The sequence below is a fragment of the Carlito syrichta genome, unplaced genomic scaffold (genome assembly GCF_000164805.1).
Source record: "Carlito syrichta isolate Samal-C Ts95f unplaced genomic scaffold, Tarsius_syrichta-2.0.1 Scaffold313380, whole genome shotgun sequence".
NCBI lineage: Eukaryota > Metazoa > Chordata > Mammalia > Primates > Tarsiidae > Carlito > Carlito syrichta.
This window is the reverse complement of record NW_007257476.1, coordinates 621142-633740: the sequence shown is the minus strand read 5'-3', so window position 1 is coordinate 633740 and position 12599 is coordinate 621142. Positions and strand designations below refer to the sequence as shown.

The 12599-nt window shown below is 40.1% G+C and overlaps 1 protein-coding gene across 6 annotated transcripts in view; it reads right to left on the bottom strand.

The window, feature by feature from the left end:
• The window catches only part of NCOA2 (nuclear receptor coactivator 2), a 303080-nt gene that overhangs the window by 288607 nt on the left and 1874 nt on the right, over positions 1-12599 (bottom strand). The window contains exon 1 of one of the 6 annotated variants that reach the window (XM_021718738.1): positions 12251-12599. The exons of the other annotated variants lie outside the window; for them this stretch is intronic. The gene's annotated coding sequence lies outside the window, so the exon portion shown is untranslated. The remainder of the gene's footprint in view (positions 1-12250) is intronic. 6 annotated transcript variants of the gene reach the window in all.

Below are 12599 nucleotides of genomic sequence, written 5' to 3'. Positions count from 1 at the left end.
AAAATAAACTAGGAAATTGGCCTCACATTAAAAAAGATAAAAGAGGTGGAACAAAATGCAAAGAGTGAACTTGACTAGATCCTGGTTTGAAAACCAAAGCTATAACAAATACTGGAGACAACTGGAAAAACTGACACAGAATTGACATTAGGTGATACTCATTTTCTTAGGTTTAATAATGACACTGTGTGTGGCTACATAAGACAGTCCCTTTATTTTAAGGCAAAGTACTTTATGGATGAAAAATCATGTCTATAATTTACTTTGAAATGATTTATCCAGTCGGGCTCGGTGGCTCAGCCTGTAATCCCGCGCCTTTGGGAGGCTGAGGTTAAGTGGATTGCCTGAGCCGCTCCCGGCCACTGCACTCCAGTCTGGGTGACAGACTGGGTGACAGACTCCAACTCAAAAAAAAAAAAAAGAAATGATTTATCCAATATACACACTCACACCTACACACACACACACACACTGGAGAGGGTAGGAGGAGAAAGAAAGAAGAAGCATTTGCAGGAAAATTTATATAGAGATTCATTGTGCTATTCTTTGAAGCTTTTCGTTTGCAATTTTTCATAATAAAAAGTTGGGATCAAAAAAAATCCTCAGTCCTCCCCCAAACCCCAACACTTTTCGAGCTGGTAACTTGTCAGGAAATGAAATATGAAAACACTTAAATAGTTGCAGCTAACCACTCATTCTACCACTAAAGCATCACGGGAGCTAAGAGGAGCACACAACACTGCAAAAAGCGCCGCCTGCTTTTCCAGGAGTCGTGCACTGTTTCTCCTACTTAACATGCAGTTAGTTGGTAAAAAGAATGCGAATAGATGATAGACAGCCTTCTGACTTACTCTGCAAATAAGATTTCACAAAATAAGGATTTACCAGTAAAAGTAGAAATTTGGGGAGAAGGTTGAGGACATTTTTATAAGTGTTGTCAAAAGTATATATTAATGCATGGACTCTAAGGGATTTGCCCTTTGGGTAGCTATAGAATTTCATTATTTATCTATTAAGACAGCAGCCCTTCAAGTGATTCTTTCGTTCTCTTTTTTATCACTTCCTCAATGGAAGTATTTAAGTGCCAACCCTGGTATACTTTCTTTGTGTTTGGTTTTGTTTTATTACCTTTTCGGAACTACTGAATTTCCCCAAGGTTTTCTTTACCTTCTTCTCCTCTCTCTACTATAAACTGAGATTATTAATCCTTCTTCTTGCTATGGTGTCAAAATATTCTGCAGGGGAAAATTTAATAAGTCCAGGTGTGAAAAATGTTCAATTTTACTGAAGTGACAAAGCCAGAAATTTATTCTTTATTGTTTCTGATTTGAAGGAAAGGAGACTTCCATCCTCTTCTGTAGAACATTTTTAATGAAATCTGTAATCGGCATATTAAGCAACATAATAATCTTTGTATATTTTTGGACTCCCTCGCTTTTTGACTAATCGAGTACTTTAGTATTAACTGGGGTCAGTAAATAAACTCTTGAAATAATTGAGTTTTTGTCAAAGGACTGCATCCTAAATTTTAGAATAACTCATTCTTGTTTTATCTGGGCAAATTGAAAATCATGAGCTTGTATAGTAAACACATGTTCACAGAAGGCCAGAAAGAACACACTAATAGGCACAAAGGTTCATGTAAAGAGCAGAAACGGGGAAAATTGGATATGTGAAAAACCCACCTAATAAGTGTTTTGGAATTTTACTGTATAATGAACAGTGAATTATAGTGCTAGGAAAAAAGATTTTGGAAAGAGCAATCTATTAACAACTTGAAACAGAGAAAGGGGTCTGTCTTGTTAAATGTCAGTCCAAAATGCAGTTTAAAAATGAAAGACTTGGCCAGCTGCAGTGGCTCATGCCTATAATCCCAGCACTTTGGGAGGCCAAGGCAAAAGGACTGCCTGAGTCCAGGGGTTCGAGATCAGCCTAGGCAACTTGGCAAGACCTCATCTCTACAATAAATAAAAAAATTAGCTGGGCGTGATGGCATGCACCTGTGGTCCCAGCTACTTGGAATGCTGAGGTGGAAGAATAGCCTAAGCCCAGCAGGTCAAGACTGCGGTGGCCATGAACATGCCACTGCACTCTAGCCTGGGTGACAGTGTGAGACTCCTACTCAAAAAAAAAAAAAAAAAAAAAAGGAGAGAGAGAGAGAAGAAAGAAAGACTTTAGGTTGCTATATGTACTATTTGGGGAAGGGGGGAAATGAATAGTATATATATATATATTTTTCCATCCTTATTATTTCCTCCAATGTCAGCAAACCAATAAGAAAGCAAATACATTTTCCTAAATAATTCAGAAAATGCATACCATCATTTTAGGCATATTTGTTGAACACAATAGACAAACTGTAATTAGTACCAGATTAGTCAAAGCAAATTAGTTCATGGTTTTTCTCCAGGTATTAAACTTCAAAGAGGCTGGGAGCAGTGGCTCAAGTCTATAATCCCAGCACTTTGGGAGGCTGAGGCGAGAGGATTGCCTGAGCTCAGGGATTCGAGACTAGTCTGGGCAACTTAGTGAGACCTCGTCTCTACAAGGAAGACTGAGGCAGAAGGATCGCCAGAGCCCAGCAGGTTGATGCTGTGGTGGCCATAAGTGTGCCACTGCACTCCAGTCTGGGCGACAGAGTGAGACTCCAACTCAAAAAAAAAAAAAAAAAACTTCAAAGAATGTGTATGAAAAGATCTAATTTGTTTTACTAACATGTTATGAAGTAATCATTCATATATTTATCTAAGCCTTAAAAATAAAAACTCATAAGTAGCCTATACCTCTTGAGTAGCAATAACCATAAACTGACTACTCAGTTTGATAACTTGATAAGCTACTAGTACATCCTTTAAAATCTTTCAAGCTGCAATGGCATTTGCCCACTACTCTTGATTTACTCCATATACATCTTCATTAATTTAGAGACCTCAGTCATAACTACTCTTTGCACTGGTATTTTCCATCTGCATGGTCCTAACCTTTTTGCCTAGATTCATACAGCAACTCTCAACAATGCTGAAAGGTTCTCTTTAGGCCACCTCCAGTTTCTTTCTGAATGCATTTTTTTCCTCATTATACACTCAATTAATCCCTTTATTGAAAAGAGTAACCATCTATGAAAAACTGGGGCAGGCCCAGAAAATCTGGGATGAGGCTCCCAGAGATACCTGAACCTCAACAGGAAATAGGAAGGGAATGGAAATGTGAAAACTATTTACCCTTCTGTGAGAAGGCATGGCCTCTCTCATTCCTCCAAGGGTTCCAGGGGGAACCAAGCACAGTGAAGGCAGGGAATTCAGCCTCTAACAATCACAAGCCCCAGAAGGCCTTCCCTTGCTTTAAGACTTAGCTAGTCTACTCGCTCTTGATGGAATTGTGCCCCAACTTCTCGTCTGAAAAAGGGAGAAGAATCTTCCAAATGCTCAGTGTAGGTATACAAAGCATGAGGGTAGAAGGACTTTGGGGCCCAGTGGTGCTTGAAGGGAGCAGGCCATCCGCACTGCCATCCTATCCTGTTCCAAAATTAAGGATGCAAATCAGAAGGCGCTCTCTCTAGACATAAGCTCCCGGTGGGAGATGCCGATGCATACAGCTGCTGTGCATCTGGAGCCTTGACCCCTGGGATTTGCCCCATCCTCCATATACTACAGGCTCTCTCCTTTCCTCTCTTCTTCCCTCCCCACCAGAAGGTCAGCAGCTGTCCTCCAACACACACACAAACACACACCCACACAGAGTGCGAAGAGGCAAGGAACAGCCACAAGCCTCCCCTAGTGACTGGTTCATGACCTCTGCAAGAGGCCCAGCTTGTCCTGCAGCCCATGGTAGGGCCAGGTCAGGTGTGCCCAGGCCCGATTCCTTGCTGCCCAAGCCTTTGCTCACCTCGAGCCTGAAACCTTGCCTCTCCTTGTCTCCTTGCTCTCTTCTTTCCTGAATGTGTTTTCTTAAAATGAGAATATTTAATATTTGAAATGAGATCCTCAATGATGATGAGAATGCTGCCACTGATTATGTGAGTGTCCTTTAATCAGGAAATAATAACCTCCAGTTTTGCATCCCAATGTTCTTCAATGTCCAGGCATTTTGCTGACTTTTTTGTTGCGATTCACTGTCAATATATTCAGTCACAGTGACTATTATGTCACTTTTTTATATTATACATAACAGCTTAGAGTCTTCCATTCCATTAGGATCCTTCATCAACTGTAGGCACCCTTTGCTTAAAAGGTAGTACAGCATAAGGAAGAGATCTTCATGTGACTTCCATTTCCTTCACTAAGTCCCATTATTTATACATACTATCTGTTTATTTAGAAAATACTCTGATGCTAGACTATAATAAACTGACTGATATTTTTTAATGGAATAAATGTTTTTATATCACACTTGTATGACAAAACTTTAAGGAATCAAGACAATATTCCTGGCTGGGCTCGGTGACTCAGCCTGTAATCCCAGCACTTTGGGAGGCCGAGGCAAGAGGACTGCCTGAGCCCACAGGTTCAAGACCCACCCGGGCAACTTTGCGAGATCTCTTCTCTACAATAAATCAAAAATTAGCCGAGCATGGTAGTGCACATCTGTAGTTCTGGCTACTTGGAAGGCTGAGGTGGAAGGACTGCAGGAGCTCAGCAGGTGGAGGCTGCGGTGGCCGGGAGCATGCCACTGCCCTCCAGCCTAGAAGACAGAGTGAGACTCTAACTCAAAAAAAAAAAAAAAAAAAAAGACAATATTACTTAAAACAGCAACAAGAACACTACACAAAATAAGTCTCAACATAGAACTACAGAAATTGAAAATATAATACACTATGAGAAACTCCAAAAAGACAGGCATTCTTAAAGTTTTAGGAATTTAAACAGTTTTCACCAATCTTAAATCAGTTTAGTTAATTTTCGACTTACACTATTTTGATGACTTGAATCTAATAACCACTTTCAAAACATCTAGCACTGTAGAATTTGTAACAATATCTTAAAAGGGGAAGAAAAGAATATATTCATAAAAGCTAGAGAATGTAATATGTAATCCTACTGAACAACAGAGGCTCAGCCCCAATCTGCTGGATCACAATGTTGTCCAACAACTGACTAACTTACAACAACAAATCAGTCAATTCCTATATTGTGCCGGGGCTAAGTGATCTTTACCCGAGCACAACCTACCTGCCTCCTTAACAAATAGCTAGCCTCTTCATTAAGTGCTGTGAGAAGAGCAATCCTGTTTGGTAAAAGGGAAAATTGTAGATCATGATCATCCATTATCTACATGCATGAAATATTTTTAAAGCAAGTAGGACACTTCCCCCATAACCTTGATGGTGCTCTTTTCACTACCACCCATCTTTCACCTTCAGCTTTAAGAAAAAATTAACCAAGTCAAGGAAGAAGGATAAAAGAAGGCAAAGGAAAAAGATCTACAAAGATTTAAACCCAAAGTAGCACTCAGAATTTGTGCCATTATTAATCATTCCTCCCTCTCCTCAAAGTACTGAGCAGCAAGCAGTCAGGTGCTGGAGTTTGGTCTTAATGCACAGCATACTCTAACTACATCCACAACACGCTGATGGCAGCAGGTCACCTCAAGCCCAATTGCCTGTCTCCACAACTACCAAAACCAAAGACTATAATTTCTAGAAATGCCAATATGTTCAATTTGTAGAAATTCATACACTGCTGGCATTCAGAATTCTAGCAACAAACTTCTATATTTCTTATTTGGGAATCTAAAAACATTTTGACAATAACTGAAAGTTTTTCATTTTTATGACTATTAACAGTAGAATTAGAACTTTTAAAATAAGCTAATATTAAATATTCTGACAATGCTACTGCACACCAAAGACAAGGAAAGTCATTTCATATTTGAATCATGAACTGACTTTCTAAGCAGAAATGATCTGCTAGAAAAGGCAAGACTCAGTTAGATGGGGACTTCAACAGGCAGAGGTCTGTCAGCACCAACAGGAACTCCAGAACTCACACTCTCCAAGTTAAGCCCTGGTTTGGGATCACATTTCTAATGGACACACTAAACGAATAACGGAAAATATCATGCATTCTATTTTCACCTATGACAACAGGTCTTTAGTCCCAGCATCTGGAACATCAGTAGCAGTGCATACTGATCCTCACATGTGCATAAGTGACAGAGTTCCCTGAGAGCACTCCTTGCTCCCTGCAAAACAATTGAGCAGACGGAAGAATTCCACAAATAGCAGAGCAGAAGTCAGATGACTGAATATATTATCAGTCTTCTTTTGGGACTACAATACCTCAACACCGAGTCATCCATGTTACATGGATTTCAAAACATCCACAAAATGTGCATCACACAATCTGCACCTGCACTCAACAGGTAAACACACTAGAATTAAATACATTTAAAGCAGTAAGAAGCCAAATACCGGTATCAGCTTTTCATCCCTTCCAAACCTACATCCCCTATAGTGCTCTGTCCATCAATAGCACTATACCTATCCCCCACAATCAAGTTTTTTGAGCTTCACTTTGAGTTTAGTATTGTGGGAACAGCAGACAACCCCAACATGCTTTTGCAACATACACTCACTCCCTACTCCTTTCCCTTTCCTAGTGGAGAAGTATTGATCTACATTACCTCAACAAAGCACTAGACAAGACAGTTAACAAGAACATGGTTAAGGGGGCAGAGTTAAAGGGGCAATTACTGCCTCCGTTCAAACTCCTCTTCAATAACCTGGCTGTGTGATCTCTGGCAAGTTATCTGACAGCTCTGTGCCTCCATTTCCTGAGCTGTAAAAGAGGGATGACATCAAGAGCACTTACCTCATAGGGCTATAGTAAAAAAGAACACACAAGAACACAATAAGGCACTCTAGTCCTGCAGGTGGTTTTTAGTAAGCACTCCAAAAAGTTAACATTTTACTTTATTGTAATTATTTCTTAAAAATTAAAAGACAAGAAAGAATCCTACAATTTTAAGAATCATTAAGACCGAGGATGAAGCCTAAAAAAGCTAGAGACTATTTGAAGTCTTAAAATATATAATCTCTGTCCAGGCATAGACTCATCTTAAGGTTAGAGTGTGGAAGATATCTGCGGACATAATTTGCTGGACTGGAACTATTCAAATCTATTTATGCTTTTTTATGGGCAACAACTAAACTGGTAGCCTTATAAAGTCTGGCAAACATTTGTTTTCTCAGATTCCTAACAGGAAGATAGTCTCAGTCTCAACCATTCCCTCTGATGTTCATGATCTGTTTCCCACACTCACTGGTCAAGGTTAATTTTCTCCCCAAAGTTCTGTCCATAGGCACAATGACTTAATCCCCTTAACGCTTCAGGTTCCTTCTGAAAGTAGCCTCTATTCTACAGGGTAGTGGCAAAAATTAAAGAATGGAACTCACATTGAAAAAGCTTCTATCAGGTTGCTGGCACTCAATGATAGTATGTTGTTATCATTGTAACTCTCCCAATACAGACCTTTTATTCAAAAGCAAGAAAGCCCTACATGTAGAAAAACTGACAACCATAGCAGAATGGCTGCACACAGGAACATTCTATCCTTTAGAAACCCAGGGGGGTAAGGCCCAGAATATGCAGCCCTAAAGTAGCAACAATACACAGGCAGCCCACAGAAATGAGAGGTACCCAATATGTTGCCCCTCACCTTCAACCAACTATGGTGCCATCCTGACCACACACCACAAGATCTTAAGGACAGAATGAACACAACACAAATTCAGAGGAAATAAAACAAAACTCACTATAAATAACTGTAACTTCATCAAAGGAAATCGTATGCTAATCAGTCAAGAGGACATTTAACAACTTTTTAAAAATTATAAACATTATAATCCTATTTTCAGGAAGACAACCCAAATCCAAAGAGTCAGAACTTGCTGACATTATATAATGAAAATTCCACACACAAAAAGAACAGATCTTTAGTACACAAGCAAACTGAAATCAAGACAAACATGTTCCTTTCTACGTCCTCTCCCATCAAAAAAAAAAAAATCATCACTTGACCTATATTCCCCCCTTAATCACTGGATTTGTAATGGATGGTTTATACTATCAAAGTACACTACCAATGTCAGCACGGTGGACTCATTGAATGGATAAGTGAACAAGTGAATGAAACAATGGTTAAATAAGGCAACAGTGCAAAGGCAAGGTCTAAAAAGCCCAAAATGAGATTTAAGTTGGCCATGGAGAACTCACTTTGGAATTGGCTGCCTACAAAGCATAAATGCTGCCAGAATTAACAGCCCAACTTCAATTCTCCATGTATCTGTCACCTGATGCCTAATCAAAGTAAAATATATTTGTTTTGTTGGGGTTTTTTTAACTTTTAGAACCTTTAACTAGTTGCTAATAACTTCTACCTATAAGCAGCTTCCTCTCTTTATTTCTTAAAATTATGATTCTATGCCCAAATGCCTAAAATTCAGCTAAGTAAAACACTAACATAGGCTCAAAGTTTAATACTTCTCTAGAAATTTCCAATCAGCAAACCAACTGAAAATTGTCCTAGAATCAACACTTCCACAACTGCATTGTGTCAACACACAGTCACTGGGAGCCAGAATCGTGGTCACTGATCAACATTTCATAGGATAAACACATAAAATCTTTGTCCTAGGGCAACTCCTTCAGATCCCCTCCCACTGTGGGAGCTTTTCTGCCCTCTCAATAAATCCTGCTTTAAAAAAAAAATCTTTGTCCTAAAAGCTAACAGAATTATATCTACCTGCAGACCATCTAGTCTTTTCATGTCGGTCACCTTCACAGTGTAAGTTCACCTTTAAGATTTCCACTCCTGCCGGATGCAGTCTCAAGCCTGTAATCCTAGCACTTTGGGAGGACAAGGTGTGCAGATTGCCTGAGCCCATGGGTTCGAGAACAGCCTGGCAACGTGGCGAGACCTCATCTCTATGATAAAAATCAAAAAATTAGCTGGGTATGATAATGCACGCCTGTAGTTTCAGCTACTTGGAAGGCTGAGGTGGAAGAATGGCCAGAGTCCAGCAGGTCGACGCTGGGGTGGCTATGTGTGTGCCACTGCACTCCAGCCTGGGCAACAGAGTGAGACTCCGACTCAAAAAAAAAAAAAGATTTCCACTCCTTTTCATAATCAGTTTTACAACAGCCAAGATAACTATATCAGCTTCTAAATATCCACAAACTTCATATTCTCATCTCACCTCTATCTAGAATCCAGAAAGTATGTGTTTTCTTTCCGATGTCTAAACTGAAAATCTATGCCACTAAAATTGTATTTCATAATTTTTCCAGACATCAATAGACTTTAGAGAATAATATGACATATTCCTTCTAGAGTTCGCAATTCAAAAACCCTTCTAGAAGTTAACTTTAAAACAAAAAAAGGAAATACACAAACAAGAACATATTTTTTTTGTTTAGAAAAGTAAGGTACAGAGGTAAGTTTAGCTTGGATATAAAAGGGTATAAAAAACTGAAGGTTTTGTTCTGCTTTCCCTTAAATGGTTAGCTTTCGTTATTGGTATGTAAATATGGTCTAATTATTTCATGAGGGGAAAGGATCCTTATTTGCTGTTGATGTTATGATTTACCGCAATAAAAGACCAATATCTTAAAACAGTGACTTATTTTCTCCCTCCTATTCTCTTAATTTATAATCAATAAAGCATGTAATAACATATATTACCAAACAAAACTATACACACAAAATATTAAACTGCTAGTAATTCTTAAACAGCAGTTCTGCCATAACAATAGCTAAGCATTAATTATTATTTTAAATATAATTTCAACCATGACACAATGGTCAAAATATCAAATAAGACACACTGTGCATTCAGAAAATTAATCCTCTAGAAAAATTCTTTAGAGACCATCTTTTCTTTTCACTACCCAACATCCTAAAGCCTGCTTAAAAGAATTGCTTTTAAACCCAATACAACACAAACAATTTTTCCTAAGAAATTCAAGCTGTCAACTTATGGGTCACATTTCCACCTGATGTGATTTGAAACAGCTAAGGTACTGAATCCTTAAACACAGGATGTGTAATGGAAGCACTGCTCACAGATCCTTGATTCTACTGAGGCTTGGAAAGCTTTAATAAGATGTAACTATAGATAAAGCCAACCAAAGAGCTACCCCTGTAGCCACAGTCCAAGTCCCCCTCCAACGCTTACATTTTATATTTCCAGTAAAATGCTCTTCTAACACTCAGCCGAAGTCACCTAAATTATATTTAACCAATGAAGAGTTAAAATCCAACAAATGTTAACTACCGAAAACATATTAGATTCATAATTGGTGAGCTCTTTTCTACCCTCTGCTTCAGTATCCGACATCTAAAAGTCAAAGAACTCCTCTGTTTAAGACTGAAATTCCCAGGAGGAAGAAGGCTCAGATCCAGTCTGAGAGCACACAATGGAATCACAGCTGACGATGCACATCTTTTTCTAGATGTCTCCATATGCTTGAGAGGTTTTTTTCCCCCTAGTTAGGCATTAGGGGACTTACTATTCTCTGCCACCAAGAATCTGAGAACATGTTCAAGGATTGTTGGGGAGAATGAAGTAAAATAATGTTGCTCTTAAGCATACAAAAGAAGGGCACGTGTCAGAGTGGCCATCAGCCACTAAATTAAATAATGATGGGGGTTTTGAATTTTGTCCAGTTTTGAATGGTGTTTATAACACTCTCTACCTCTGTCAGCCTAAATGTTTGCTTTAGCTTCTGTTTTTACTATTTTATCACTGAAATAACATCTCAAGGGCTGCTATAACAAAATGCAATTAATTTATGGTCACATAAACACTCAAAATTACACTGGATTAGAAATTTGCATTATAAATTTGGCAATGGTATATTGCAATAGAGCACGTTTGTTCAGTTTAGCAAATAGTGTTCCCTAAAATTACAGTACCCCCTCAATTCTTTCTTAGTAAGCTAATATTAATAAAAGCTCGAGAACCCAGCATAGATCAGATAACTATCATGAACATAAAATACCTAAAAAAAAGACTCCCAAATTAATTAAATTCATGGGATATTTACTACAAAAATGAATGGATTCATTCTTAATCTAATACTATTCATTCTTTGAACTCCCAAAGATTCTACAAATTCCAGTTAGAAAAAGGAGCATTGCTTCTGCCAGCGTACACTAACCTCACCAACAAAGAACAGGAGCATACACACACAAAAAGCTCTGTAGCAGCTGCTATCTTTTTAAAAGCAGGGAGCTATTTCTGCAGAGCAACCTGTGATCTTCACAGAGAACCAAAGACCTACCCTCTCTTCCTGAAAGTCAAGAGTTGAGAAAGTCACTTGACTGAACGCATAATAAACAGTTAAAACAACCAAAGATGTCTCCTAACCTTGTATAAACCAGAAAAGTACCCACACACGGTACAATTCAGCAGTGTTTAAGAAGAAAACCAAAATTATTTTTAAAAATCTTTTGTGTAGGAGTAATCTGGCTAGCTACATGCTACTCAGACTTTTTTTCTTGTAGACAAATATTCTTTGACTAGCTTTGCTCCTTAAATACCCACACTTCATGTTTCAATAAGTGATGCTTTGGTTCCTAACTTGATTTTGTTTACCCAAGAAAGGGCAAAAAGAAAAAAATGCATGCCGTAAACCACAACTTTTGGTATTTTTTTACTGTCATCCCCAAATTACAAACTTTTCAAGTGTACTTTGGGAATTGGCGGTCTAAACAAGGAACTACTGAAGCCATTCAGAACAATGATGCTTTCCCCCCCCATAATCAGTTGACGTAAGACCACTCCGATGCCTTCATTCTGAGGGTCCCCTTTCAAATTTCATTGTCCCCGTGCCGGCAGGGCTGAAGGCAACTGAGAGAGACGTAAACGGATAACTTCTACGAATCCCTAGCATGAAAACCGGCGCGGAGGTCCAGAACACGATCACTACAACATATGCCATTTTAGAAGCGGGCCTCGAAGAGTTACTGCCACATCCTGAAGTGGCTTTAGACTTCGTCGTGTCTAAGGCAACGTCTGTTTCGGCACGACAGAAATGCAGCATCTCGTGTACCTCGACATGCCTCCGCGGGCCAGATCCCCTGTGAGTGGCACTACCCCACAGATCAAGGAGTGGGTGACGAGGGGATGGACAAGAGTGGGTAGCTCTTGGCGTCTCCATGACTCCCCCGCCCCGCGTGCAACTCCGCTCTAACTGGTCCGGGAGAAACCCCGCCCCCTTCCTTCCTCCGCTCCCTGCGATTGGCTTACCGACACCAAGCAGGTCAGCTCCCGCCTCCGATTGGCTCACCGCCCCCTCAGTCAGACACAGCGAGATTCGGGTCGGTGGGAGGGGAAGGCGTTGGAGGAGGTAGAGTGGGAGTGGGATTAGAGGACGGGGTGGCGGAGGAGGGTGTTCAGGCGCGGTCTCCGGTTTGGGAAAGTTTCCCCTGCCAGGGACGGACCCAGCCGGCGTCTGGCCCAGTCCAGCTCCGGGCCCGTGGAAGGGGGCTCCGGTCCCCGATTCCCGCCCCTCAGCCCCGCAGGCCCCGGAAACCACTAGCGGGAGGGGGAAGAGGGAGGGGCCACCGAGCCAGGGACCGACCCACCCCCGATCTCG